A 26,639-nucleotide genomic window follows, 5' to 3' on the forward strand; every position below is an offset into this window, starting at 1 on the left:
GCCGATAAAGGCGGGGCAATCGTTGTCCAGGATCTATCCAAGTATAAAGAAGAAATCCATAGACAATTGTATGACGGAGTCAGCTACCAAGAGATACCTAATGATCCATCAAAAGAGATAGCCGGTATGATTCTCTCCATCACACAAAAAGGTTTGGCATCGGGTTTTTTGAGTGACCAGGAGTTCAAATTCTTGAATCAACAATCCCCAAGGTTGGCAACCATTTACACCTTGCCAAAGGTCCACAAAAACCTTGACAGCCCCCCCGGGCGACCAATAGTATCCGGGTGTGGCTCAATACTAGAGCCGCTATGCAAATACATAGACTTTTTTCTGAAGCCACTTGCCTTGAATACAAGAGCCTACTTACGTGATACGACCCAAGTCATCCAAATGATTGATGAGAGACCTTTTGACCCTGCCACTATGCTATTGGTCACATGTGATATTATATCACTGTACACTAGTATTCCTCAACAAGAGGCCCTAGATGTAATGGAGGTTGCACTGAATCATAGACCTGCTCCCTTTCAGGTCCCAACGGAGTTTATCATCGACCTACTGAACATAGCTATGATGAAAAACTTCTTCATTTTCCAAGAGAAGTTCTACGTACAATCCAAGGGCGTAGCCATGGGCGCAACATTTGCTCCCAATTTGGCCATTATTTATATGGATCACTTTGAGCAGGAACACGTTTTCTCATCGAATAATCCTTTTTCATCCATGCTGACCCTCTGGGTCAGATACATCGATGATGTTCTGTGTATTTGGCAAGGAAACGGCGATCAATTGAACGAGTATCACACCTGGTTGAACCAACGGAACACCAATATCCAATTCACGCTTGAGTCGAGCAATAAATTAATACCCTTCCTTGACATCTCAATCTATGCGGAAAACGGAAAGCTTCTTACAACGTTGTACAGGAAACCGACAGAGAGGAACTCTCTATTACATTATGGTAGCCACCATCCGAGAGGCCTCAGAGACAACCTTCCTGTAGGACAATTCCTGAGAATTAGAAGAAATTGTTCCTCTCGTACTGACTATCTCAAGGAATCAGAGATCCTCAAAGACCGCCTAGTTTCACGGGGTTATCCAACACGCATGGTGAGACGCGCTAGAAAGCGAGCCTGGTATAACCCGAGAGAGAATTTGCTGAATCCAGAAGGTCGCATGGACCCTGAGATGAACCGGATGATTTGTGTCACCACCTTCACTACAAGGAGTAATGATGTCAAAAAAGTGATCAACCAGAATTGGCCTCTAATAGCTCACGAGATTGATCAACCACAGCTCCCTCTCCACTCTTTTAAGAGATCTAGAAACATTCGAGACATGGTGGTCCATTCATACCTGGAACCGGAGAGCTCTCCAACACTTACAAGCCTATGGAACTTACCACCTGTGATAGGTCACTTTAGATGTGGGACCTGTATCGCTTGCGAGACAACCATCCAGACCAAGACCTTCACCCATGGACAACAAACTTTCAGACTAAAACATCACACTAATTGTAATACCGACAGTGTGATTTATATAATAACATGCCCATGTAGCAAAGTATATGTGGGGCAAACCCAGCAAAAAATTAAATCCCGGATTTCTGCACATTGCAGCAGACTACGTTGCAAGGTTCTAGGTGCCCCCCTGGTAGATCACTGGCAGACCGCTGGGCACACCGTAAAAGATCTACGGTGGTTGGTAATCGAGAAAGTGTCCTTAGGGAGGAGAGGCGGAAATCTAGCTGCTGTGCTTAACGTACGAGAATGCAAATGGATGTCTCTTCTGGACTCCATCAAAAATGGCCTAAATGAACAGGACGGCAGCCTTGCACAATTGGCCGCATTGAGATGACAAATTAACTCACTGCCACATATAAGTCATACTGATAATCTCCACACACCCTACTGGTTATTCCCATTCATTTAACCATTTGATTAATCCAGGTAACTCGTCTACACCATCCTGCGAGACAGGTGCACGAGTATTTTCCCACAAGGGTACCGCAGAATATCAAGGGTTAATATTGAGTGCTAATATTGTTTGTTCCTATTTTTCTTAACAAACACCTACTGATTTGTAACCTATAAATAAGTAAATTCTAGTGTGTGCGCTCGCCTTCACTCCCTTGCATGGGTTGTGCGCGAGTTTAAATTCTCTGACAATTTCCTCTATCTATATGTGTAAATCTAACTTTCGCTCGCTCAGATGGGCTTTATGTGAGCGCTAATTTTCTGAAAGATTTTAATCATACATGTGAGCTAATATGAAATACTGCGTGAAATGGTGGCGTTCTAGACTTTACATGTAACTTTTTTCTTAAGCTTCCAACCATTATTGCGAGCAATTGAGGATAGGATCACGTCCCTACCACATTCGAGTCTTTCCTTTATTTTTACTGACTCACGCTACGCCGTAAGCCCCGCCCCCAAACTCCGCGTAGCGGCTTGCGGAGTGTGGTGATTTACCCATAGCGAGAAGCCTTGCTGCTCTGCGTAGCTGTTGAACAGTGTTGGGAGTCACGACTGCAGCAAGACGCTCTGCTGCCTCGCGCCCAAATTCTGAGTAAGTGTAGAACTCTTAGGTCCCGCTTGTTACGGTTTTCTGAGGAGCTAATATTTAGTCACTTACGATCCCTCATGGTTGTTTCAGGACCTGATTGTGACGACACGGAGTCGACCGGTCTTCCTGCATTCAGCTCTCCAGTTCGTAAAGCATTGTACGAACTCCAAAAGGTACGGACATACGCGAATGTGGTGTCTGCTTGTCAGACTTTCGCGTTGCGCTCGTATGTTAATCAATGTGTCTATACTTTAAATCTACAGCTAATTGAATCAGCACAGCGCTTTTGCCTGCCTGCAATATTACTACAAGTTGGGTAGTATAGACTAAGGTAATTCCATCTGTTTAATTGTCTTAGATAAAACTATATACCAGCAGAGGTAACACTAACTAACGTGAACTCAATGGTTTTATTTAGACTTGCCCAGCTGTACAATTATTAAAAAACCGGCAGCTCTTCCAGTTGAATTTTATGGAGTGTGTTTCATTCCACTTCAGGTAACCACCCACATTTCTCTTTACACATTGAGACCCACCTCGGGAACTAAGGTCTTTATTTGTTTGAGAGTCAATCTGAGTCCCGTATCACTACATGAATTGCTAACTGGTCCCCCATTTTGCGTGGACATCATTAATGCTTGGCTAATGTGCCTCTGATGTATTGTATAATATAATTAATTTACAAGCATGTTTATGGATAAATTACATATTCTGCTTTTTGGTCCCTTTGTCCAGAGGTCCTATGACCCGGACTCCATGGCTTTAGTTTGGTTTTAACTAAGTCACCTCCTTGGTGTACAGTACAAAGACTGTTTAGTTTTTAAAGTTTATACTCCATCCCCTGACATGGGTTTACATTTTTCAGATAGGACGGCCCCTCTTCGTCCCTTCCCCCACTACTACGGTCCTGATGAAGACCCCGGCAAAGGACTGAATTTATCCTACAAACAGGGGTCGAAACGTCGACACCACTTCATTTTGGGACATCCGGCACATTTCCTGTATGTGATTGATTTATACATGTGACCGTGGAATGCCCCACCTCTTTTGTAATACTTGCCCAAATACTTGCCTTAATTGATGTAGGCCGTTTTGGTTTCTTGGAATAATTTGTAATTCTTTGTTGATCTTGGGATATATGTACATTATGTTTAAGTCTGTGTACTATCTTTATAATCTTTCACACAGCCTTTGAGCACACCTCTTTCCCTCCCTTTCTTGGGGCCTTTTCATTTTTTCGATTTCTCGTTTTACTTCTAAATGATTGCAAATATTGCTTTAAATTGTTATCCTGTGTTGTTGAATAAATGACAACATCTTTTTTCCTTTGAGTACTATCTTAGTTTTCTTGGAATTTTTATTGTTTGTGTATAAATAATTCCTTCTCACGGGGACCCCTCTATATATTTACCACTTGACGCCCAGGTCCCCACGATTGCATGGGTTCTACCCCCCCTTTATAATGTCTTCCGAGCAGGTGCCTACCTGCGAGGTTTACGTAGATTAATTCTACTTTGCCATGGCGGATCTCGAGATCCTATCCTACACAGAGGCATACATTAGCCAACTCACTAAAGACCTATCCACCACTTTTCTATCCACCACTGCACCCATTATTGATGTCACTCTGAACGACAAAATATCTCGTCTAGAGAGACTAGAGAAGAAGCTCATCCGTACCAGATTACACGGACACCTGTTTACTAAGTACCTGCAGGAGAACATCATACCAGTAGGGTTGCAAATTAAGATCGAACCTGCAATTTTTATAGACGTCCCTAAATTTAAAGAAGGGTTTAGTTACGTGGCTAATAATTGCTCCCGGCACTGGATGGTGCTGGGAGTGGAGACAGCTGCTGAACAAGTAGTGTCACTCAGCAAAGAAATTGCAGATCTCAAAGCTGAGATCCTAGGTGACAGTACCCTGACTAAAAGTAAGGAAGCTCTGGAGAATCTAGAAGCATCAATCAAGGAATTTGATATAACCGCCCAGACCAAAAAATTGGAGAAATTAGCGAGAGATTTGAGAACCTTTGACAAGAAATCTGTGTATCCCTATCTGCAGCCAGATTATTATAAGCAGGACACACAAGGTCGCTTCTCCAACCGAGGCCGCGGGGGCTTCAGAGGCAGACGGAATTTTTCCACCTTTTCGGATTCTTCATACAGTTCCGGCAGTGACAGTGAGGCCGGACCTAGTACCTCCTACAACTATCCACCTGGGGATACCAACTACCAACAATACCCCCCTCAATTCCAACCTCATTTTTTAGAGCAGGGCCGTGGACAATGGCGTCCCCCTCGAGGTCGGGGTACCAATTGGAACCGGGGTCAAGGGAGAGGCCAGCAACAGAACCAAGGTTGGGACAGCAACAGAGGCAAATCACCGAAACAGGTGACATTTCGGGCAGAGCCACATGGCGAAATCTCGACCCGGAGGAACACATACCGGTGGTGATGGGAACAGCTAAGAACATCCTTCCAGTACCTTCCATTAAGGATAACCCTGTGATTAATATCTCGTCCTACCAACTTAAAGAGGAAGAAGTTAAGGTATTAAGTAAAGGTCTCTCTTACGTGCCCACAGCTACAGCCAACAAATTCCAACTGAAAACTGAACTTTGTAGATTCTTCAGGAAGATTCGCCTACGGTATTTCTTTCGGAATCAAACAACTAGACGGCAAGGATCCATCACTGGCTTAAGGGAGCCATCTACATTCTTTCCACCTACCTATGCCATGAGCCCGAGAATACTTGCGTTTGAGGATATAGTCACAAAAGCAGCTGAACAGACATTAAACACCAAAAAGTTTGTGGGATTCAACCTCAGCCAAAAAGAAAAACAAGCACTTACGGATTTGTCCTCCAACCAACAAGTCATCATTAAACCCGCCGATAAAGGCGGGGCAATCGTTGTCCAGGATCTATCCAAGTATAAAGAAGAAATCCATAGACAATTGTATGACGGAGTCAGCTACCAAGAGATACCTAATGATCCATCAAAAGAGATAGCCGGTATGATTCTCTCCATCACACAAAAAGGTTTGGCATCGGGTTTTTTGAGTGACCAGGAGTTCAAATTCTTGAATCAACAATCCCCAAGGTTGGCAACCATTTACACCTTGCCAAAGGTCCACAAAAACCTTGACAGCCCCCCCGGGCGACCAATAGTATCCGGGTGTGGCTCAATACTAGAGCCGCTATGCAAATACATAGACTTTTTTCTGAAGCCACTTGCCTTGAATACAAGAGCCTACTTACGTGATACGACCCAAGTCATCCAAATGATTGATGAGAGACCTTTTGACCCTGCCACTATGCTATTGGTCACATGTGATATTATATCACTGTACACTAGTATTCCTCAACAAGAGGCCCTAGATGTAATGGAGGTTGCACTGAATCATAGACCTGCTCCCTTTCAGGTCCCAACGGAGTTTATCATCGACCTACTGAACATAGCTATGATGAAAAACTTCTTCATTTTCCAAGAGAAGTTCTACGTACAATCCAAGGGCGTAGCCATGGGCGCAACATTTGCTCCCAATTTGGCCATTATTTATATGGATCACTTTGAGCAGGAACACGTTTTCTCATCGAATAATCCTTTTTCATCCATGCTGACCCTCTGGGTCAGATACATCGATGATGTTCTGTGTATTTGGCAAGGAAACGGCGATCAATTGAACGAGTATCACACCTGGTTGAACCAACGGAACACCAATATCCAATTCACGCTTGAGTCGAGCAATAAATTAATACCCTTCCTTGACATCTCAATCTATGCGGAAAACGGAAAGCTTCTTACAACGTTGTACAGGAAACCGACAGAGAGGAACTCTCTATTACATTATGGTAGCCACCATCCGAGAGGCCTCAGAGACAACCTTCCTGTAGGACAATTCCTGAGAATTAGAAGAAATTGTTCCTCTCGTACTGACTATCTCAAGGAATCAGAGATCCTCAAAGACCGCCTAGTTTCACGGGGTTATCCAACACGCATGGTGAGACGCGCTAGAAAGCGAGCCTGGTATAACCCGAGAGAGAATTTGCTGAATCCAGAAGGTCGCATGGACCCTGAGATGAACCGGATGATTTGTGTCACCACCTTCACTACAAGGAGTAATGATGTCAAAAAAGTGATCAACCAGAATTGGCCTCTAATAGCTCACGAGATTGATCAACCACAGCTCCCTCTCCACTCTTTTAAGAGATCTAGAAACATTCGAGACATGGTGGTCCATTCATACCTGGAACCGGAGAGCTCTCCAACACTTACAAGCCTATGGAACTTACCACCTGTGATAGGTCACTTTAGATGTGGGACCTGTATCGCTTGCGAGACAACCATCCAGACCAAGACCTTCACCCATGGACAACAAACTTTCAGACTAAAACATCACACTAATTGTAATACCGACAGTGTGATTTATATAATAACATGCCCATGTAGCAAAGTATATGTGGGGCAAACCCAGCAAAAAATTAAATCCCGGATTTCTGCACATTGCAGCAGACTACGTTGCAAGGTTCTAGGTGCCCCCCTGGTAGATCACTGGCAGACCGCTGGGCACACCGTAAAAGATCTACGGTGGTTGGTAATCGAGAAAGTGTCCTTAGGGAGGAGAGGCGGAAATCTAGCTGCTGTGCTTAACGTACGAGAATGCAAATGGATGTCTCTTCTGGACTCCATCAAAAATGGCCTAAATGAACAGGACGGCAGCCTTGCACAATTGGCCGCATTGAGATGACAAATTAACTCACTGCCACATATAAGTCATACTGATAATCTCCACACACCCTACTGGTTATTCCCATTCATTTAACCATTTGATTAATCCAGGTAACTCGTCTACACCATCCTGCGAGACAGGTGCACGAGTATTTTCCCACAAGGGTACCGCAGAATATCAAGGGTTAATATTGAGTGCTAATATTGTTTGTTCCTATTTTTCTTAACAAACACCTACTGATTTGTAACCTATAAATAAGTAAATTCTAGTGTGTGCGCTCGCCTTCACTCCCTTGCATGGGTTGTGCGCGAGTTTAAATTCTCTGACAATTTCCTCTATCTATATGTGTAAATCTAACTTTCGCTCGCTCAGATGGGCTTTATGTGAGCGCTAATTTTCTGAAAGATTTTAATCATACATGTGAGCTAATATGAAATACTGCGTGAAATGGTGGCGTTCTAGACTTTACATGTAACTTTTTTCTTAAGCTTCCAACCATTATTGCGAGCAATTGAGGATAGGATCACGTCCCTACCACATTCGAGTCTTTCCTTTATTTTTACTGACTCACGCTACGCCGTAAGCCCCGCCCCCAAACTCCGCGTAGCGGCTTGCGGAGTGTGGTGATTTACCCATAGCGAGAAGCCTTGCTGCTCTGCGTAGCTGTTGAACAGTGTTGGGAGTCACGACTGCAGCAAGACGCTCTGCTGCCTCGCGCCCAAATTCTGAGTAAGTGTAGAACTCTTAGGTCCCGCTTGTTACGGTTTTCTGAGGAGCTAATATTTAGTCACTTACGATCCCTCATGGTTGTTTCAGGACCTGATTGTGACGACACGGAGTCGACCGGTCTTCCTGCATTCAGCTCTCCAGTTCGTAAAGCATTGTACGAACTCCAAAAGGTACGGACATACGCGAATGTGGTGTCTGCTTGTCAGACTTTCGCGTTGCGCTCGTATGTTAATCAATGTGTCTATACTTTAAATCTACAGCTAATTGAATCAGCACAGCGCTTTTGCCTGCCTGCAATATTACTACAAGTTGGGTAGTATAGACTAAGGTAATTCCATCTGTTTAATTGTCTTAGATAAAACTATATACCAGCAGAGGTAACACTAACTAACGTGAACTCAATGGTTTTATTTAGACTTGCCCAGCTGTACAATTATTAAAAAACCGGCAGCTCTTCCAGTTGAATTTTATGGAGTGTGTTTCATTCCACTTCAGGTAACCACCCACATTTCTCTTTACACATTGAGACCCACCTCGGGAACTAAGGTCTTTATTTGTTTGAGAGTCAATCTGAGTCCCGTATCACTACATGAATTGCTAACTGGTCCCCCATTTTGCGTGGACATCATTAATGCTTGGCTAATGTGCCTCTGATGTATTGTATAATATAATTAATTTACAAGCATGTTTATGGATAAATTACATATTCTGCTTTTTGGTCCCTTTGTCCAGAGGTCCTATGACCCGGACTCCATGGCTTTAGTTTGGTTTTAACTAAGTCACCTCCTTGGTGTACAGTACAAAGACTGTTTAGTTTTTAAAGTTTATACTCCATCCCCTGACATGGGTTTACATTTTTCAGATAGGACGGCCCCTCTTCGTCCCTTCCCCCACTACTACGGTCCTGATGAAGACCCCGGCAAAGGACTGAATTTATCCTACAAACAGGGGTCGAAACGTCGACACCACTTCATTTTGGGACATCCGGCACATTTCCTGTATGTGATTGATTTATACATGTGACCGTGGAATGCCCCACCTCTTTTGTAATACTTGCCCAAATACTTGCCTTAATTGATGTAGGCCGTTTTGGTTTCTTGGAATAATTTGTAATTCTTTGTTGATCTTGGGATATATGTACATTATGTTTAAGTCTGTGTACTATCTTTATAATCTTTCACACAGCCTTTGAGCACACCTCTTTCCCTCCCTTTCTTGGGGCCTTTTCATTTTTTCGATTTCTCATTTTACTTCTAAATGATTGCAAATATTGCTTTAAATTGTTATCCTGTGTTGTTGAATAAATGACAACATCTTTTTTCCTTTGAGTACTATCTTAGTTTTCTTGGAATTTTTATTGTTTGTGTATAAATAATTCCTTCTCACGGGGACCCCTCTATATATTTACCACTGTATTTACTAAGCCTGGGCGGAGCTCGCAGAATATCACTCTCTGGAATTTGAAGGAGTTACCAAAAAAACTTTGCTGAATTCCGCTGAGTTCTGCGAGCAGCAGAATTCCATCAATGCCACGTGTGTTTCACTGGAGGGACTAACCCTGCCACCCCTCAGGTGCTTTATTACCATTGGCCAGGGTGCCATGATTTCCGCTGTGGGTGCCCAGGTGTCCGCTTGGTCTACACTACAGATGGGACTCTGCAGTGTCAATCTGACAGTTCTTGCTGCTTACATCAAAACATCCAGTCACAATCAGCCTGTCCTGCACAAGTGAAGTCTAGCACCTTATGATTAGTAAACTGTCAGCACAGCCCAGGGCACTAAAGACCCAAGCTGAACTACCGAGCAGCAGCAGATATCTATTTCAATCGACACATGCCCTTTATGAATAACATATGCTACAGAACTGTACAGCACTCAGGTAAATACCATCAGGGGAAATTCACGGTTTGTTGTGCTGCCATCTGGTGGTTAAGTACCTAATAAAGACAACTGGAAGGAGCAAAGCAGGAAGCACCATGTGACATTCATAAATCATAATCATACAGGGTTACCAATATGAGCAACAGTCTGAGGCAAGATTTAATACACTTCTTAAGTGACACCTTTCACCTCTCTCATGCATAGTTTAAGTTGTACCAATTGCAGACTGGAGTGTCACAATGTGACTTTTTCCATATACCGCTGAATTTGTTGCCTGCCGAATAATCTCCCAGATCCAAATACAGCTCGAAAGCCACTCAGTAATATCATATTTGCAGCTGTCATGATGCCCATTGGCTAGCCAATACCACCCACCTCCAATCACAGTTTGCATAACACTCATTGCTTCCCCATGTACATGTGTGGTGACACCTAGTAACTTACTCATTCTTAGTGGCACCGGTCACCTCCCTCAAGCACAACTTATCATTCACCAAGTGCTTTAACTACAAAAAAAAACAATTTAAACACTGCTGGAGTGCCACTCTGTGAAAGGCTTCAACTTACTGCTGATGGTGACATAAGGTGGCACACAAGGGTAGTGGCAGCTAGGACTATCCTGGAAACTGGGATGACACCCAGTGCCTGTCTTTCTCCACACATCTAGAGTGGCACCATGTCTCTTACCTTGTCAATGAAGGCTGCAAGCTTGTTGTTTAGTGGCTGCAGCTCCACCTTCTCCTGCTGCCGGGTCACCTGCACTGTGTCCCTGGATAGCAGGGATGGGCCAATGGAAGGCATGCTGAAGGGTGCCAACAATCCTCCTGGTCTTCCAGGCCCTCCCACTTTTAAGCTCAGGAAGCCAAAACTGTTCCCGCCGCCGTTTGAGGTGGTGCTGACACCTGCTTTGGGGGAGCAATTGGGGACAATGAGCCAGGCTCAAGCGGTTGCCTGGGCGAGCGCATAAGTCAGCAGTGGTAGCAGAGCAGGAAGCTTGGGCTTCGAGGGCTCCTGTATGGGCATGGTCCTGGGTGCAGCTGGTGGTGATTACGTGCCAGAGGTGCAGCAGCCAGGGTGGGGGAAGCATAGATGGCTCTGGTCAGGGGTTGGACGGGCAGTCGCATGACCAGAGTGGGTGAACGAGATGGCCCTCTTGCTGAAGAGACTGCTCCTTCAAAAGTCTATCCCATGAAGACATCATTGCCCTGCACTTTGTGTGGCTTTACCAAGGTCATGGGGCTTCTTGTTGTGCTAATGGGGAAGAGAAGAGGAACAACCCTAAAAGGAGTCCCCTGGTGCGGACCTCCTATGCACCGCTACCCAGCTAGGGGGATGCCAAGGCCACTGATGCCACTGGCCTGCATGCTGGACCTCTGCTGGCAAGGCCCCATGGTACTGTGTGTTGGCATGCAGCCTAGGCCTGGCGTGGGGAGCGCATTTGTGGGGGGTTGAGAGGTTCAGCACCCCACTGGCACTCTGCCCCGGGGTCCAGGTGGCAGATGTTGATACTTGTTGGCCACATACTGTATCTAGCTAGTTCATATGATGCCTTGGAGGCATCACTCAGAGCTGCACCTGACTTAAACAATGCAGCCACATCCACGTAATGAGGCACCCGGAGTTGGAGGCAAAAATAAAATGCCCTACTCCGTACAGACAACTCACTGTCCTCCAGATCGGCAGTAACAGCAAACAAACTTGTCCCTCCAAGTCAAAACATGCCACCACTGCTGCTAACTTCAGCTAATCCACTGGATGAGTGGGTAACTCACCACAGTTGAAGTAGGCTATAGCACTACAGTAAAGCCCTGCCCTCTTCAAGCTGGAGTAGGACGGCTCAGGCAAAGGCACATCTGGACCCAACAGCCAATCAACACTTTGAAATTCTGTAGGTCTGGATTGGCAAAAGTGTCCCCCCACAGTGATCCAATCCCAGGTCACCAATGTTAGGGGTGCCCACACTGGTAAACTCCACTCCACCAGCAGTTGGTGGAGTTTTTTTGCCAAAAACCGCGCAGAGTGGAAGAATGCTGCAAACTTTTCGGTGGAGCGTAGTCCACTGCCCAACCCTAGTATTTACTTATGCTGTAGAAGTCATTTGTCAATCCACCCCAAAAATATTTTCTGAAGTTCTTCAGCATTATAGGTATTGACAGTGTGTGATACATTGATAAGTTACTTCAGTACAGAATCCATATAATATTTTTTGCATTGGAAATATACTTTAGTTGCTTGAGGTAAGTGTTAGCATTGTGAAATGACCAAACATAGAAAACAGCACATCCAGAGATACCACCACCACACCCACATTCACCACCATTAGCACACCAGACACTACCCCCACCACCACACCTTCATGCACCACCACCAACATGAGCACACCCACAAACACCACACCACCACTACACCCATAGGCACAACCACCAGCACACCCAAAGACACCACAAATACCACCACACTAGGGGTGGTTTGTGAACTCTGCTTCACTATGCCAGACTCGTCCGGATCAGGCAGTGCCGCTTCACTCATCCAGAGATCCAGTCTCTTCCATCCTGATCACCGTTGGGATCAGATGTTAATTCCAAAGTCAACGCGCCCATTCCTTCCCTGATTCACTCGGCAAACAGATCCACTCTCTGTCTTCCTGATCATTGTTGGGATCGGACGTTATTTCTACAGTTTACGAGCCTTCACCTTCCCTGATTGACCCGTCTCACAGGCCATGCCAAATTTTTGATCTCCTCATGGCCTCCATAGAATTGTTATCTACCCACCATTCTACAGCACCAACCCAGTCCTGAAGATGATCCCAATTCACGTGGATCGAAACGCCGTCGACCAGTCAGCCTAATAAAAGGTGCTACCCACAACGTGGCCCATGTTACAGCCTACCTACATCCAAAACAAGCTTTTGAATTCATCCGAAGCCACATTGTTTCGTATAAATCACTGTATATATTCAACACTAATCACTACTGCGCCGTTTACGCTGATCACTTTGTCACTTGCGTCGCCACCTTGCTCACCATATGCACCTTTCACGCACCAAGTACAATTGGGGTTCTATTACTTGTGTATCCACAGAGCTGCTACTACTGTAATTCACCTTGTTATTCCTAGATAAACATGATGCTTCTGGCACATTCTACATATGTATTGAGTCTCCGTATTTCTTCATTGATAATGTTTTCTAAATATCCTCTCTAATTGTCCTAATATCCATACCGGTTGAGATACTATATATGCTTTGCTCACAGTGGAGTACAGACAGGTTTTCTCACCCCACGCTCCATTTGGAGGGGGAATTTCTGCCACAACGCTGTGGGGCACCTACCTGCTGGACGTCTTCCTGCCCCTGGGGCCCTGACGCTGTAGGTCTCGCCGCTCGCCGCTGCCGCGTTCCTACATCTCGCGGCTGGTGGCGGCTGGAGACTACAGCTCCCAGAGGGCAGTGCGACCACTTCCGGCCACTTCCTGCCGCTGCGCGCCCGGAGGCGCTACTTAACAGGACGCTCCCTCGGTGGAGCGGGGGAATTTCTGCCACAACGCTGTGGGGCACCTACCTGCTGGACGTCTTCCTGCCCCTGGGGCCCTGACGCTGTAGGTCTCGCCGCTCGCCGCTGCCACGTTCCTACATCTCGTGGCTGGTGGCGGCAGGAGACTACAGCTCCCAGAGGGCAGTGCGACCACTTCCAGCCACTTCCTGCCGCTGCGCGCCCGGAGGCGCTACTTAACAGGACGCTCCCTCGGTGGACCGGGGGAATTTCTGCCACAACGCTGTGGGGCACCTACCTGCTGGACGTCTTCCTGCCCCTGGGGCCCTGACGCTGTAGGTCTCGCCGCTCGCCACTGCCGCGTTCCTACATCTCGCGGCTGGTGGCGGCTGGAGACTACAGCTCCCAGAGGGCAGTGCGACCACTTCCGGCCACTTCCTGCCGCTGCGCGCCCGGAGGCGCTACTTAACAGGACGCTCCCTCAGTGGAGCGGGGGAATTTCTGCCACAACGCTGTGGGTCAACAACCTGCTGGACGTCTTCCTGCCCCTGGGGCCCTGACGCTGTAGGTCTCGCCGCTCGCCGCTGCCGCGTTCCTACATCTCGCGGCTGGTGGCGGCTGGAGACTACAGCTCCCAGAGGGCAGTGCGACCACTTCCGGCCACTTCCTGCCGCTGCGCGCCCGGAGGCGCTACTTAACAGGACGCTCCCTCAGTGGAGCGGGGGAATTTCTGCCACAACGCTGTGGGGCACCTACCTGCTGGACGTCTTCCTGCCCCTGGGGCCCTGACGCTGTAGGTCTCGCCGCTCGCCGCTGCCGCGTTCCAACATCTCGCGGCTGGTGGCGGCTGGAGACTACAGCTCCCAGAGGGCAGTGCGACCACTTCCGGTCACTTCCTGCCGCTGCGCGCCTGGAGGCGCTACTTAACATGACGCTCCCTCGGTGGAGCGGGGGAATTTCTGCCACAACGCTGTGGGGCACCTACCTGCTGGACGTCTTCCTGCCCCTGGGGCCCTGACGCTGTAGGTCTCGCCGCTCGCCGCTGCCGCGTTCCTACATCTCGCGGCTGGTGGCGGCTGGAGACTACAGCTCCCAGAGGGCAGTGCGACCACTTCCGGCCACTTCCTGCCGCTGCGCGCCCGGAGGCGCTACTTAACAGGACGCTCCCTCGGTGGAGCGGGGGAATTTCTGCCACAACGCTGTGGGGCACCTACCTGCTGGACGTCTTCCTGCCAATGGGGCCCTGACGCTGTAGGTCTCGCCGCTCGCCGCTGCCGCGTTCCTACATCTCGCGGCTGGTGGTGGCTGGAGACTACAGCTCCCAGAGGGCAGTGCGACCACTTCCGGCCACTTCCTGCCGCTGCGCGCCCGGAGGCGCTACTTAACAGGACGCTCCCTCGGTGGAGCGGGGGAATTTCTGCCACAACGCTGTGGGGCACCTACCTGCTGGACGTCTTCCTGCCCCTGGGGCCCTGACGCTGTAGGTCTCGCCGCTCGCCGCGTTCCTACATCTCGCGGCTGGTGGCGGCTGGAGACTACAGCTCCCAGAGGGTAGTGCGACCACTTCCGGCCACTTCCTGCCGCTGTGCGCCCGGAGGCGCTACTTAACAGGACGCTCCCTCGGTGGAGCGGGGGAATTTCTGCCACAACGCTGTGGGGCACCTACCTGCTGGACGTCTTCCTGCCCCTGGGGCCCTGACGCTGTAGGTCTCACCGCTCGCCGCTGCCGCGTTCCTACATCTTGCGGCTGGTGGCGGCTAGAGACTACAGCTCCCAGAGGGCAGAGCGACCACTTCCGGCCACTTCCTGCCGCTGCACGCCCGGAGGCGCTACTTAACAGGACGCTCCCTCCGCGTCGCGGAACGCGCGCGGGCGGCGCCGGGCTGAGCCCGGGCAGAGGGCGGGCCGTCTGTGGCCGTCCGGGGACGACCAGGGACGGGACGCGCCACCCCCTTATCCTTGTGCCGTGAGTACACTCAAGCGGTATATAGTGACACTTTCATTGATTTTTTTAAAATATTCATTGACTGTCTCCTGACTTACCGCCACCATGTCCATACAATCCACCTTACCTGATAACTATCTGTTGAAGGTAGTAAACAGAATAAATACGGACAGGAGGAAATCTCTTGGGAAAAGCAATATGGAAATCTCCCCTTTAATTGAGTCACCGGACCGTAATATTGTGGATACCAATACACCCAGTGAACATGCTACATCTACTGTGGACAAGAACAGTACCGCTGTAGATACCAATGAGGTTATTAATAACGGGACCGTAGCGGAAAACGATATGTGTGACACTTGTGAAGGTACTCCCCAACAGTCATTGAGGGCCACAAGCTTAATGAGAGCTTGTAGGAAAACAGTACCTAAAAGGGGAAATTTTCACTCAGGCAGAAAACATAAAAAGGATTTAACCCATAAGGATAACTCAGAAGATATAGGGACACTAATTAAAGATAGTTGTGTCTCTATCGATCCTGACCAATTAGATTTGCTGATGGGCTCCATTGACAAGAAACTCAAAATGATTATCGATCCACTGCTTGCTAAAATAGAGGGCCTGTGCGGGGAAGTTTTAAGATTAAGGGACGCGGTTGATCAACATACTGTTACCCTGGATAAAACGGTACTAACATCTAAAGATATAACTTCACCAACCTTGGTTTCAACTCAGGAAAGGGCCCAACCAGGAAACATAAATAGCTCCCCTGCTATAGTTAATACTGGGAAACAACCATCCAAAGAACGACCTGTGTCGACAACTTCTGCTGTGCAGGATAAGGGCAGACCGTCTCAGCAGCAGAGAGCAGGGTCATCAAGTTTAGGACAGGTTATCCCAAATCAGGATGTAAGACCAATACCATCACAAAATGGGGAGCGGTCTGGTCATGTACCAGCTGTGTCAGCTATTGCGGCGACAGCAGCTGCCACAGGGGGAACAAGTAGGGGTACAGTTAGAGCAAGTAAGCGCCCTGCTGACCTCCCACCCGAATGTGTACCATTTGTTGTAGTTTTAACGAATGTCCCACCTATTACACAGGCCCCTAATACCCAAGAGTCGGCAGATTCACTTAAAAACAAAGCTATCTCTTGGCTTAGTCGACACTGTGGTTATCCAGTTGGCTACTCTGACCAGATTATTTCTATCAGAAGAGTCAATTGGATAGGTAACACCAGAAAAACATGTGGGGGTGACTGCGTGATTATTAATTTTAAACATCCGCAACACGTTGCGACGGTCCTCCTTAGAGCGGCCTCAATCACGCAGTCAGAGACAGATGTCGTTGCAAGGCCATTGGGATATTTCTACAACCATTTAAACAGGTTACATTCAGCTAACAGTTGGGAAGGTTCTTCGAATAATAATAACAATCACCCTAAGGTAAATAGACCAGGGCCACATACCCTCTGTTTTCCTCCCCAGGATGGTCCTTTTGTTACGCCAATGCATATGATGAACCTGGCCCATGGCGGGAATAGATTTATAACACATGCGTCTAATTTCCCACCAGTAAGCGATAGTTTAATGTTACCTGTTAATGGGATGTTTTACCAAGTCCCAACTCAGAACAGGTTCCAGTCATTGAGTTTCCTGGACCAAAATGATTGACATAAGAGTAACTTAGTCCGGGTGAGAGACAATGCTGGAGAGTTAAAAAAGTCCTTAACTGAAAAGATTAATATTGTGAATATTGATTGTATGTCTAATGGGGGCGATGAGGAGCATTTAGAGTTTAATATAGAGCATTTTAATGTAAATAATACCATGTCCGTATCTATTGATGATATGCCAAACGTCAGCCTAGCAAGGGTTATGGCAACGTGTCATATTGCTAGCTGGAACATTGCTGGTTTGATGGCCAAAGAGGATATGCTGGGTTGGAAGGATTTCATTGGCTTATTTGATATTATTTGTCTACAGGAAACATGGTGTAGAGAATATAAGGGGAGTGATGGCTTTGTTTCCTATGAGCTTCCCGCATTGGCCTCACCACACGGGAGATCTAGAGGAGGTCTGCTAGTTATGATTTCAGTGAAGTTGCCTGTATTAGTAAAAAAGTATGTAAAAGTGGGGGTTCATTCCCAAATCCTTTGGCTTGCGCAAGGTGAATGTAGAAATGTTTTGTTGATTAATTTCTACAATAATATATTTGATGGTACTAGGCACACAGTTATAAATGATTTACATAAAGCAGTGTGTAATTTTGTAGAGAATTTTAATGGTGTTTATGAACTTATTTTTGTGGGGGATTTTAATGTTTCTATTTGCCCCTTATCATCCCAGAATCTATGTGGTGTCTATAATCATTCAGGGGAAGCTGAAGTTCATTTTTCTCATCATTTGTATGGTGAAACCCTGAATAACTTTTTGATAGATTATGACATGGAAATCATGGAAAATTTAAAGAATGATCTGGGAGAAAGTGTCCCAACGTTCAAAGGGAGGGGGGCCAATACAGTAATCGATTTTATATGCATGTCTACCAACCTAACCCATTTGTGCTCTGAGGTCAAGGTGGTCGATGTAATGCTGAGTGATCATAACTGTCTAACCACTGAAGTTAAGTTCTGGCATCCTACCGCCACCCCCAACTCGGGTACAATTGTTAATATTGAACCACATAGAATTAATGGAGTTAGGTTGAGGTGGAAGGGAGAAAAAGCCGATGAAACATCTGATTCCATCATCAATAGCTGTATGACGGAAATCTCGGCAATTCTCGAACAGGGGGATACAGATATTGCCAGTATCGACCACTTTGACAGAATTAATTTTATTATCAGGAAGAAGTTTACTAAAGAGGTGGGGCACGTAAATAGACAAAATAGGGGCTGGTTTGACCATGCATGTTCGAATGCCCGGAGAGATCTCAAAAAAGCATTATCAGCCAAACCAAGAGACAAGTGTTTAGTGATCCAACTAAGGCAGGATTTTAAACTGGTCCTTAAACGCAGAAAGTCTGAGTTGCAGCAGGAAGCGTGGGACAATCTAAGCCAAGCAGCAGAACAAAGGAACTGTAACTTGTTTTGGTCTACCGTAAATAGTCCCTTCCTCAAAGATGAGGAGGCTCCAGTGCTCACATCTAATGTGAGCATATACTCATGGATCCAACATTTTTCAACCATATTTGATTCTGGCAATAGTATAGTTCCTGTAGGAAAAGGATGGCCTATAGTTGCACTAGATATAACAGTAGAGGAAGTTATGGTTAGTATAAGAGCTAGTAAGGGAGGTAAGGCCCAAGGACCTGATGGGGTTCCTATAGATGTTTATAAGACCGCCCCGGAGATTTGGGGCCCCCTATTGGCTAAGATCTTTAATGCAGCAGTCTGCTCAAAAATACCATCTACTTGGGCAGAATCTATTATAATCCCTATATATAAGAAGGGAGACCGGGGCGAAGCAAAAAATTACCGCCTAATATCCCTACTGGACTCATCAGTAAAAATTATGAGTCGTGTTCTATTAGTCAGATTAGAGGAATGGGCAGAGTCGAATGAGATTTTAACTAACAGCCAGTTTGGCTTCAGAAAGGGGCGTGGAACTATAGAGCTGTGCTTAAATTTACAACTTTTGGTCGGGAAATATACCCAGGCCAAAAAAGGGTCCTTGTATTTATGTTTCGCCGACTTAAGCAGTGCCTTTGATATGGTCGACCACGCCCTACTCTGGGCTAAACTGATTGATATGGGAGCTCCAGACAGTATAGTGTATTTTCTAGCTCGCCTGTATGAAAAACTTAGTTCCAGTGTCCGATATGGGCCAAACGGGGAATGCACAAGTAAGTTTAGGATAGGGAGAGGAATCAGGCAGGGGTGTGTTTTAGCACCCCTACTGTTCACTCTCTTTATTAATGAGGTGGATGCTGTCCTGCAAACAGTATCGGCTGACGTCCCAAGAGTTAACGGCCTTAACATCCCTGTGTTACTCTATGCGGACGACGCAGTGCTGTTGTCTAGGACTCCCCTGGGTCTTCAACGGTTGATGGACAGGTTTGTCCTGTTCATCAAAAACAGGAAACTGGTGATCAATAGGTCTAAAACCTATGTGATGGAATGTTCAGGACGAGCTAAGACTAAAACGAAAGTCAACTCCCATTATTTTATAGAAGGTGAACAGGTTTTAAAAGTAGACCATTTTTGCTATTTGGGAATTAATTTTTCAAAAAATGGTAGCTGGGACATCGAACACAGAGCGGTTAAAACTAAGATGATTAGAAGTGCCAATGGGGTCTTTGTTTTCGCAAAGAAACTGGGAAACAGACGCATAGCAGATATGCTAAAAATTTACCAATCTAAATGCCTATCTGCGGCCCTTTACGGGGCAGGAGTTTGGGGTGTGACATCTGCTGGGGGCCTACAGATAGAGGAGAATAACTTCTTGAAAAGGCTCCTTTGCTTACCCAAATCTACCTCCAATACCCTGGTCCACAAGGAAACGGGGTCCCACTTCTTGAACGATTTAATCATGTTAAGACCCTTATTATTGTGGCGATCTGTTTGGTTGAATGAAGGCACCTCACTAAACAGAGCTATCATTGAGTATTGCCTCACCTTGGACCAGCACTTAAAAATCCCCTGGATGAAATATAATATCGAAAATTTTCAAAATGTTTTCGGATACAATGTGATTAATGATCGGTTTTGTGCATCTGATAACTCCAAATCAAATATGAAAATTATGTTTCTGAATTTCTGTAAAGAGAGGCGCGCCTTGGAAGATTCAAAACTCTCTACCTGTAAATTGTACAATGGCTTGAATGAGTTTAGTGGATTTCACCCTTATTTGACTCAGGTGTCTAGAGTCTCACACCAGTTTGTTCTCACTAGAATGAGGATGGGAACGGCTCATTATCTGGTTGCGTGCCCTGATGTAAAAACACGCCCGGTGGGACCCTGTCCATGTGACTGCAAGACTGAACAGAGTACTATGCACTTTCTTTTTTCTTGCTCCTTGTACAGTGAATTACGGAAAATTTATTTAAAACCCATTTTGAAAAGATTTGTAGTAAGAACAATTACAGAATCTATGAAATTGCTTTTTAATATGCATCATCCGGACATTTGCTTTTTTACAGCTACTTTCCTACTCAAGGCTATTGGTGTTAGGAAAAGTATGTGTTTTTAAGATCCTGTTTTTAAAATATTTATTCCATCCCGCACTGGATAATTATTGTATTATATGTATTTTTTTTGTTCTGTATCTTTTAATAATGAAATGTTTGCCATGTAACTGTTTGTGCTTTTATGGACATGTCTTTTATGTTTCGAATAAAGCTCTATGAAATGAAATGATTGAGGAGTTCTGCAAAAAACTCTGCTGACTGCTGCCAGAGCTAAGTTTACCATCAGGCACTCACCCCTACCAAATATCCTAATTTTTAAACACAAAAAAACAATCTCACCCACCATTAATGATGACACTTACAGAAATCAGAAGAATGGATTGCCTTCTCTGAAAGGGAATCTGCTCCATGTTATTATGGCCTAATGTCTCATTATTCCTGTTTCTCTCGGACCCGGGTAGCCTTCCCCTCCATTGCGGAAGTGCTAAGAGTGAGGAGGAAGCGTGCCTGGGCTGAGGTTGCAGGAGTGGCCAGGTGAGTCTTCGATCGCAGGACATGTGACAGTCTGCTTTGGAGAGGAGTTCCCCAATGTGTACGAGTTTCCCTTCATCTTAGCACGCACCGAGAGCCTCTCACTGTACAATATTTGATCACTACCCACAAGCCTGAATTAGTATTAGGGAAGCATGCATGAGAGGCAGGTGTAAAAGACTACTGTGGTGCTAAAGGGATGGCAGGGCATGAAAGGCTGCATGGAGAAGCAAGAGTTGAAAGGCACAAGTGAGGAGCTGAGGTGAGAGGTTACAGTGTGACTGCAGTCAGAGACTAGTAGGTGGCACCATAAAAAATTCCTTATTGTGGCATTGTATTTAGGTAGTAACAAACAGAGCAGCTGCATACAGTCTGGTACATATTTGTGAAAAGTGTGACCGTTCTCCAGTGGTGTACGATGTGTAGAACACAAGTGAAATGAATTGACATGTAAACTGCAATACGATAAAGCAATGGCAGGGCAGGGTGCAATTTGGAGAAACTATGGCAAATTAATTAAAATTTGACTTGATTAGATATCTGTTGTGTGAGCATTCATTCACCTCGACAGGCATCTTGGTGCTTCAAAGAAATACATAACCGTCTGACCACTAGTGTGCAGCACAGCCTTAGAGATCAAGCCAACAAGTGTATTAATTAAATCCAACAGAAAAAAAATTGTACATGTTTAAGATCACAAATTGTGTGCGCTGTTAGATGATGGAAGATCCAGAATCCTCACCTCATAGAAATGCCCCTCTGCAACATATTCCCTGTACATTCATTATTAACCACCACTTTCGACTGAGTAAGACTTCCTGTACCACTCTTCTTGCGGGGCTTAGGGCAGACTGCCACTCACCTGCATACATTTACATGTGAAATAGCATGAAACATGTATTCAGAAGCTCAATTGTTAAAGACACCCACCATGAACAGTGGTCTGTCCTAACCGCAGCCATGTTTAGTATCTACACAAACTATGGCGCAGCATGTCCCCAGAAGAGGTTAGAGAGAGGTATCTTCCCCAGAGAGCATCCCTTTCATCATTCAGTTAGCTTCCCAAGCATTACTTCATTTGCCCACTTTCTTTTTGTTCTTGCCACTACAAACATTGGAACATCAGTCCTGCCTTCCTACCTTTTGGAGCCTCACCTTCATCTTTGCATTCAGCTTTAGAGATGAGCTCTTGGTAATGGACGCATGCAGTGTGCTCATCATTTCTCCAGGGGAAGCCTCGCACTGCATCCTGGCTTGCTTACAAAGTATCAGCTGCATCCTACCTTTTCCAGTCCCACATCCTCATGATTTCCTGTCTGCTCCACTGCGTTTTTTTCCAAGCTTCATTTACTGCCTGTAGTAAGTAATACCTAGACTGTTTGCATCCTCATAAAGTGTTTAGAAAGAGGCGTGAATGCTCCTACTCTTTCACAAAATGACTGGGATGGTCCTACAAGTAACGCTGCCCACATATGGAACTCTTTTGAATTAACCCCTTCGCTGCTAGGCCTTTTCCCCTCCTGTGCTAAGCCTTTTTTTGGCGATTTGGGGTAGTGCGCGCTTAGGCCCCTCTAACTTTTTGACCACATAAGGTATCCACGCCAATTTTGAGTCCTTTTCTTCCAACATGATGTGGATTCTAAAGGTGCCCAGGGTTTGAGGATTCCCTTCGAGGGGTCCCAGAAATTAAGCAAAATACAGTAAAAATGTTGTTTTTTTCAGAAAAAAGGGAAAAACGGGCTGCAAATGAAAGCCTATGGGTTTTTCCCTGCAAATGTTATCAAAAAAGGGTTTGTGGGGCTGAAATCTCAATTTTCTCAGCTTTTAGGGAATGACAGTCTTTTGTCAGAGAACCAACATTTTTCACACAGTTTTGGCATTTTTCTGGGACATAGCCTATTTTTGCTATTTTTAGAGCTTTCAACCTCCTTCCAGTTAATGGTAGAAATGAGTTTGAAAGCAATAATGGATCCTGGAACGCTATACATTTTCGAAAAGTAGACAAAATTCTGAATTCAGAAAAGGGTCATTTGACTAAATCCATGAAGGTTTCTTTATAGAAACTAACAGTTAAATATTGGAATAATTGAAAATTAGTTGAAAAAACAGCCTTTTGTCTCAACGTTTTCACCTGTAACTTCTTGTAATTTCAACAGCTCTTTGAAAGCAATATACCGTTACATCCGATTGACCTTCCTGGTGTGGGGATATATAGGACTTGTTGTTTCACCAAGAACCCGACGAACCCAGAGCCAAAAATTGAGCAGCAACTTGCAATGGTATTTTATTATTTACCGAGTATAGAGCACTTATTCTTGGAAAATGTATACATGGAGAAATCGGTATGAAAGACACCTATGTATTTCTGAATTGGATACAAATATAGAGTTTAGAAACAGTATATATTTGCACATTTTCAAAATTGGGAATAGTCATACTAGCATGAGAATTATTGGTAATTTCTCAAAATGATTTTTTTTTTACAGAATGTCTTTCATTGAGAAGGGAGAAATGCACGAAAACTCAATAGGTAATAACAGTTGATTTTCACATCTGCATTACCCTAAGTCTCCCGATAAAAACGGTACCACACTTGTGTGGGTCGGCCTTGTGCCTGCGACAGGAAACGGCGCAAAATGCAACGTGGTCACACCTCAATTTTGCAGTTAAAAATTGACCCTTTTATGGCAAAGTGCCTAGCTGTAGTTTTTGCACCCTAGCTCTGCCGGCATCTAGGGAAACGTAGCAACCCTATACATTTTTGAAAACTAGACACCCAGGAGAATTCAGGATGGGGTGACTCGACTGCCTCCCACCAGGTTCTGATACCCAGAATCCCTTGCAAACCTACAAAATTGGAAACAAAAAGCATTTTCCTCACATTTCTGTGGTGGAAAGTTCTGGAATCTGCGTGGAACAACAAATTTCTACCCACCCCGCGTTCCCCAAATCTTATGAGAAAAATGGTACCTCACTTGCCTGGGTCTGCCTAGTGCTTGCGACAGGAAACGGTGCAAAACGCAACGTGGTGGCACCTCAATTTCGCAGTCAAAACTGGCCCTTTTTTTGCAAAGTGCCTACCTGTAGTTTTTTAACCCTAGCTCTGCCGGCACCTAGGGAAACCTAGCAAACCTATACATTTATGAAAACTAGACACCCAGGGGAATTCATAATGGGGTGACTCAACTGCCTCCCACCAGGTTCTGTTACCCAGAATCTCTTGCCAAGCTACAAAATTGACAAAAAAACACATTTTCCTCACATTTCTGTGGTGGAAAGTTCTGGAATCTGCGTGGATCAACAAATTTCCACCCACCCCGCGTTCCCCCAGGTCTCCCGAGAAAAATGGTACCTCACTTGCCTGGGTCTGCCTAGTGCCTGCGACAGGAAACAGCGCAAAACGCAACGTGGTCGCACCTCAATTTCGCAGTCAAAACGGGTCCTTTTTTGGCAAAGTGCCTACATTTCGTTTTTGAACCTTAGCTCTGCCGGCACCTAGGGAAACCTAGTAAACCTATACATTTTTGAAAACTAGACACCCAGAGGAATTTAGGATGGGGTGACTCAACTGCCTCCCACCAGGTTCTGTTACCCAGAATCCCTTGCAAAGCTAAATAATTGACAAAAAAAACGCATTTTCATCACATTTCTGTGGTGGAAAGTTCTGGAATCTGCGTAGATCAACACATCTCCACACACCCTGCGTTCCCCCAGGCCTCCCGAAAAAAAATGGTACCTCACTTGCCTGGGTCTGCCTAGTGCCTGCGACAGGAAACAGCGCAAAACACAACGTGGTCGCACCTCAATTTCGCAGTCAAAACGAGCCCTTTTTTAGCAAAGTGCCTACCTTTCGTTTTTGAACCCTAGCTCTGCCGGCACCTAGGGAAACCTAGTAAACCTATACATTTTTGAAAATTAGATACCCAGGGGAATTTAGCATGGGGTGACTCATCTGCCTCCCATCAGGTTCTGTTACCCAGAATCCCTTGCAAAATTAAACAATTGACCAAAAAAACACATTTTCCTCATATTTCTGTGGTGGAAAGTTCTGGAATCTGCGTGGATCAACATATTTCCACCCACCCAGCGTTCCCCCAGGTCTCCCAAAAGAAATGGTACCTCATTTGCCTGGGTATGCCTTGTGCCTGCAACAGTAAACAGCGCAAAACGCAACGTGGTTGCACCTCAATTTCGCAGTCAAAACGGGCCCTTTTTTGGCAAAGTGCCTACCTTTCGTTTATGAACCCTAGCTCTGCCGACACCTAGGGAAACCTAGTAAACCTATACATTTTTTAAAATTAGATACCCAGGGGAATTTAGCATGGGGTGACTCATCTGCCTCCCATCAGGTTCTGTCACCCAGAATCTCTTGCAAAACTAAACAATTGACCAAAAAAACACATTTTCCTCACATTTCTGTGGTGGAAAGTTCTGGAATCTGCGTGGATCAACATATTTCCACCCACCCAGCGTTCCCCCAGGTCTCCCAAAAGAAATGGTACCTCATTTGCCTGGGTATGCCTTGTGCCTGCAACAGTAAACAGCGCAAAACGCAACGTGGTTGCACCTCCATTTCGCAGTCAAAACGGGCCCTTTTTTGGCAAAGTGCCTACCTTTCGTTTATGAACCCTAGCTCTGCCGACACCTAGGGAAACCTAGTAAACCTAAACATTTTTTAAAACTAGACACCCAGGGAAATTCAGGATGGGGTGACTCAACTGCCTCCCACCAAGTTCTGTTACCCAGAATCCCTCGCAAAGCTAAAAAATTGACAAACAAAACGCATTTTCATCACATTTCTGCGGTGCAAAATTCTGGAATCTGCGTGGATCAACAAATTTCCACCCACCCCGGGTTTCCCCAGGTCTCCCGAAAAAAATGGTACCTCACTTGTCTGGGTCTGCCTAGTGCCTGCGATAGGGACGGCGCAAAACGCAACGTGGTCGCACCTCAATGTCGCAGTCAAAACGGGCCCTTTCTTGGCAAAGCGCCTACCTTTTGTTTATGAACCCTAGCTCTGCCGGCACATAGGGAAACCTAGTAAACCTATACATTTTTAAAAACTAGACACCCAGGGGAATTTAGGATGGGGTGAATCAACTGCCTCCCACCAGGTTATGTTACCCAGAATCCCTTACAAAGCTAAACAATTGACCAAAAAAATGCATTTTCCTCACATTTCTGTGGTGGAAAGTTCTGGAATCTGTTTGGATCAACAAATTTCCACCCACCCCGCGTTCCCCCACGTCTCCCAAAAAAAATGGTACCTCACTTGCCTGGGTCTGCCTACTGCCTGCGACAGGAAACAGAGCAAAACGCAACGTGGTCGCACCTCAATTTCGCAGTCAAAATGGGCCCTTTTTTGGCAAAGTGCCTACCTTTAGTTTTTGAACCCTAGCTCTCCCGACACCTAGGGAAACCTAGTAAACCTATACATTATTTAAAACTAGACACCCACGGGAATTCAGGATGGGGTGACTCAACTGCCTCCCATCAGGTTCTGTTACCCAGAATCCCTTGCAAAGGTAAAAAATTGACAAAGCAATCGCATTTTTATCACATTTCTGTGGTGGAAAATTCTGGAATCTGCGTGGATCAACAAATTTCCACCTACCCCACGTTCCCCCAG

The sequence above is a fragment of the Lissotriton helveticus genome, chromosome 5_1 (assembly GCF_964261635.1).
Source record: "Lissotriton helveticus chromosome 5_1, aLisHel1.1, whole genome shotgun sequence".
Classification (NCBI taxonomy): Eukaryota; Metazoa; Chordata; class Amphibia; order Caudata; family Salamandridae; genus Lissotriton; species Lissotriton helveticus.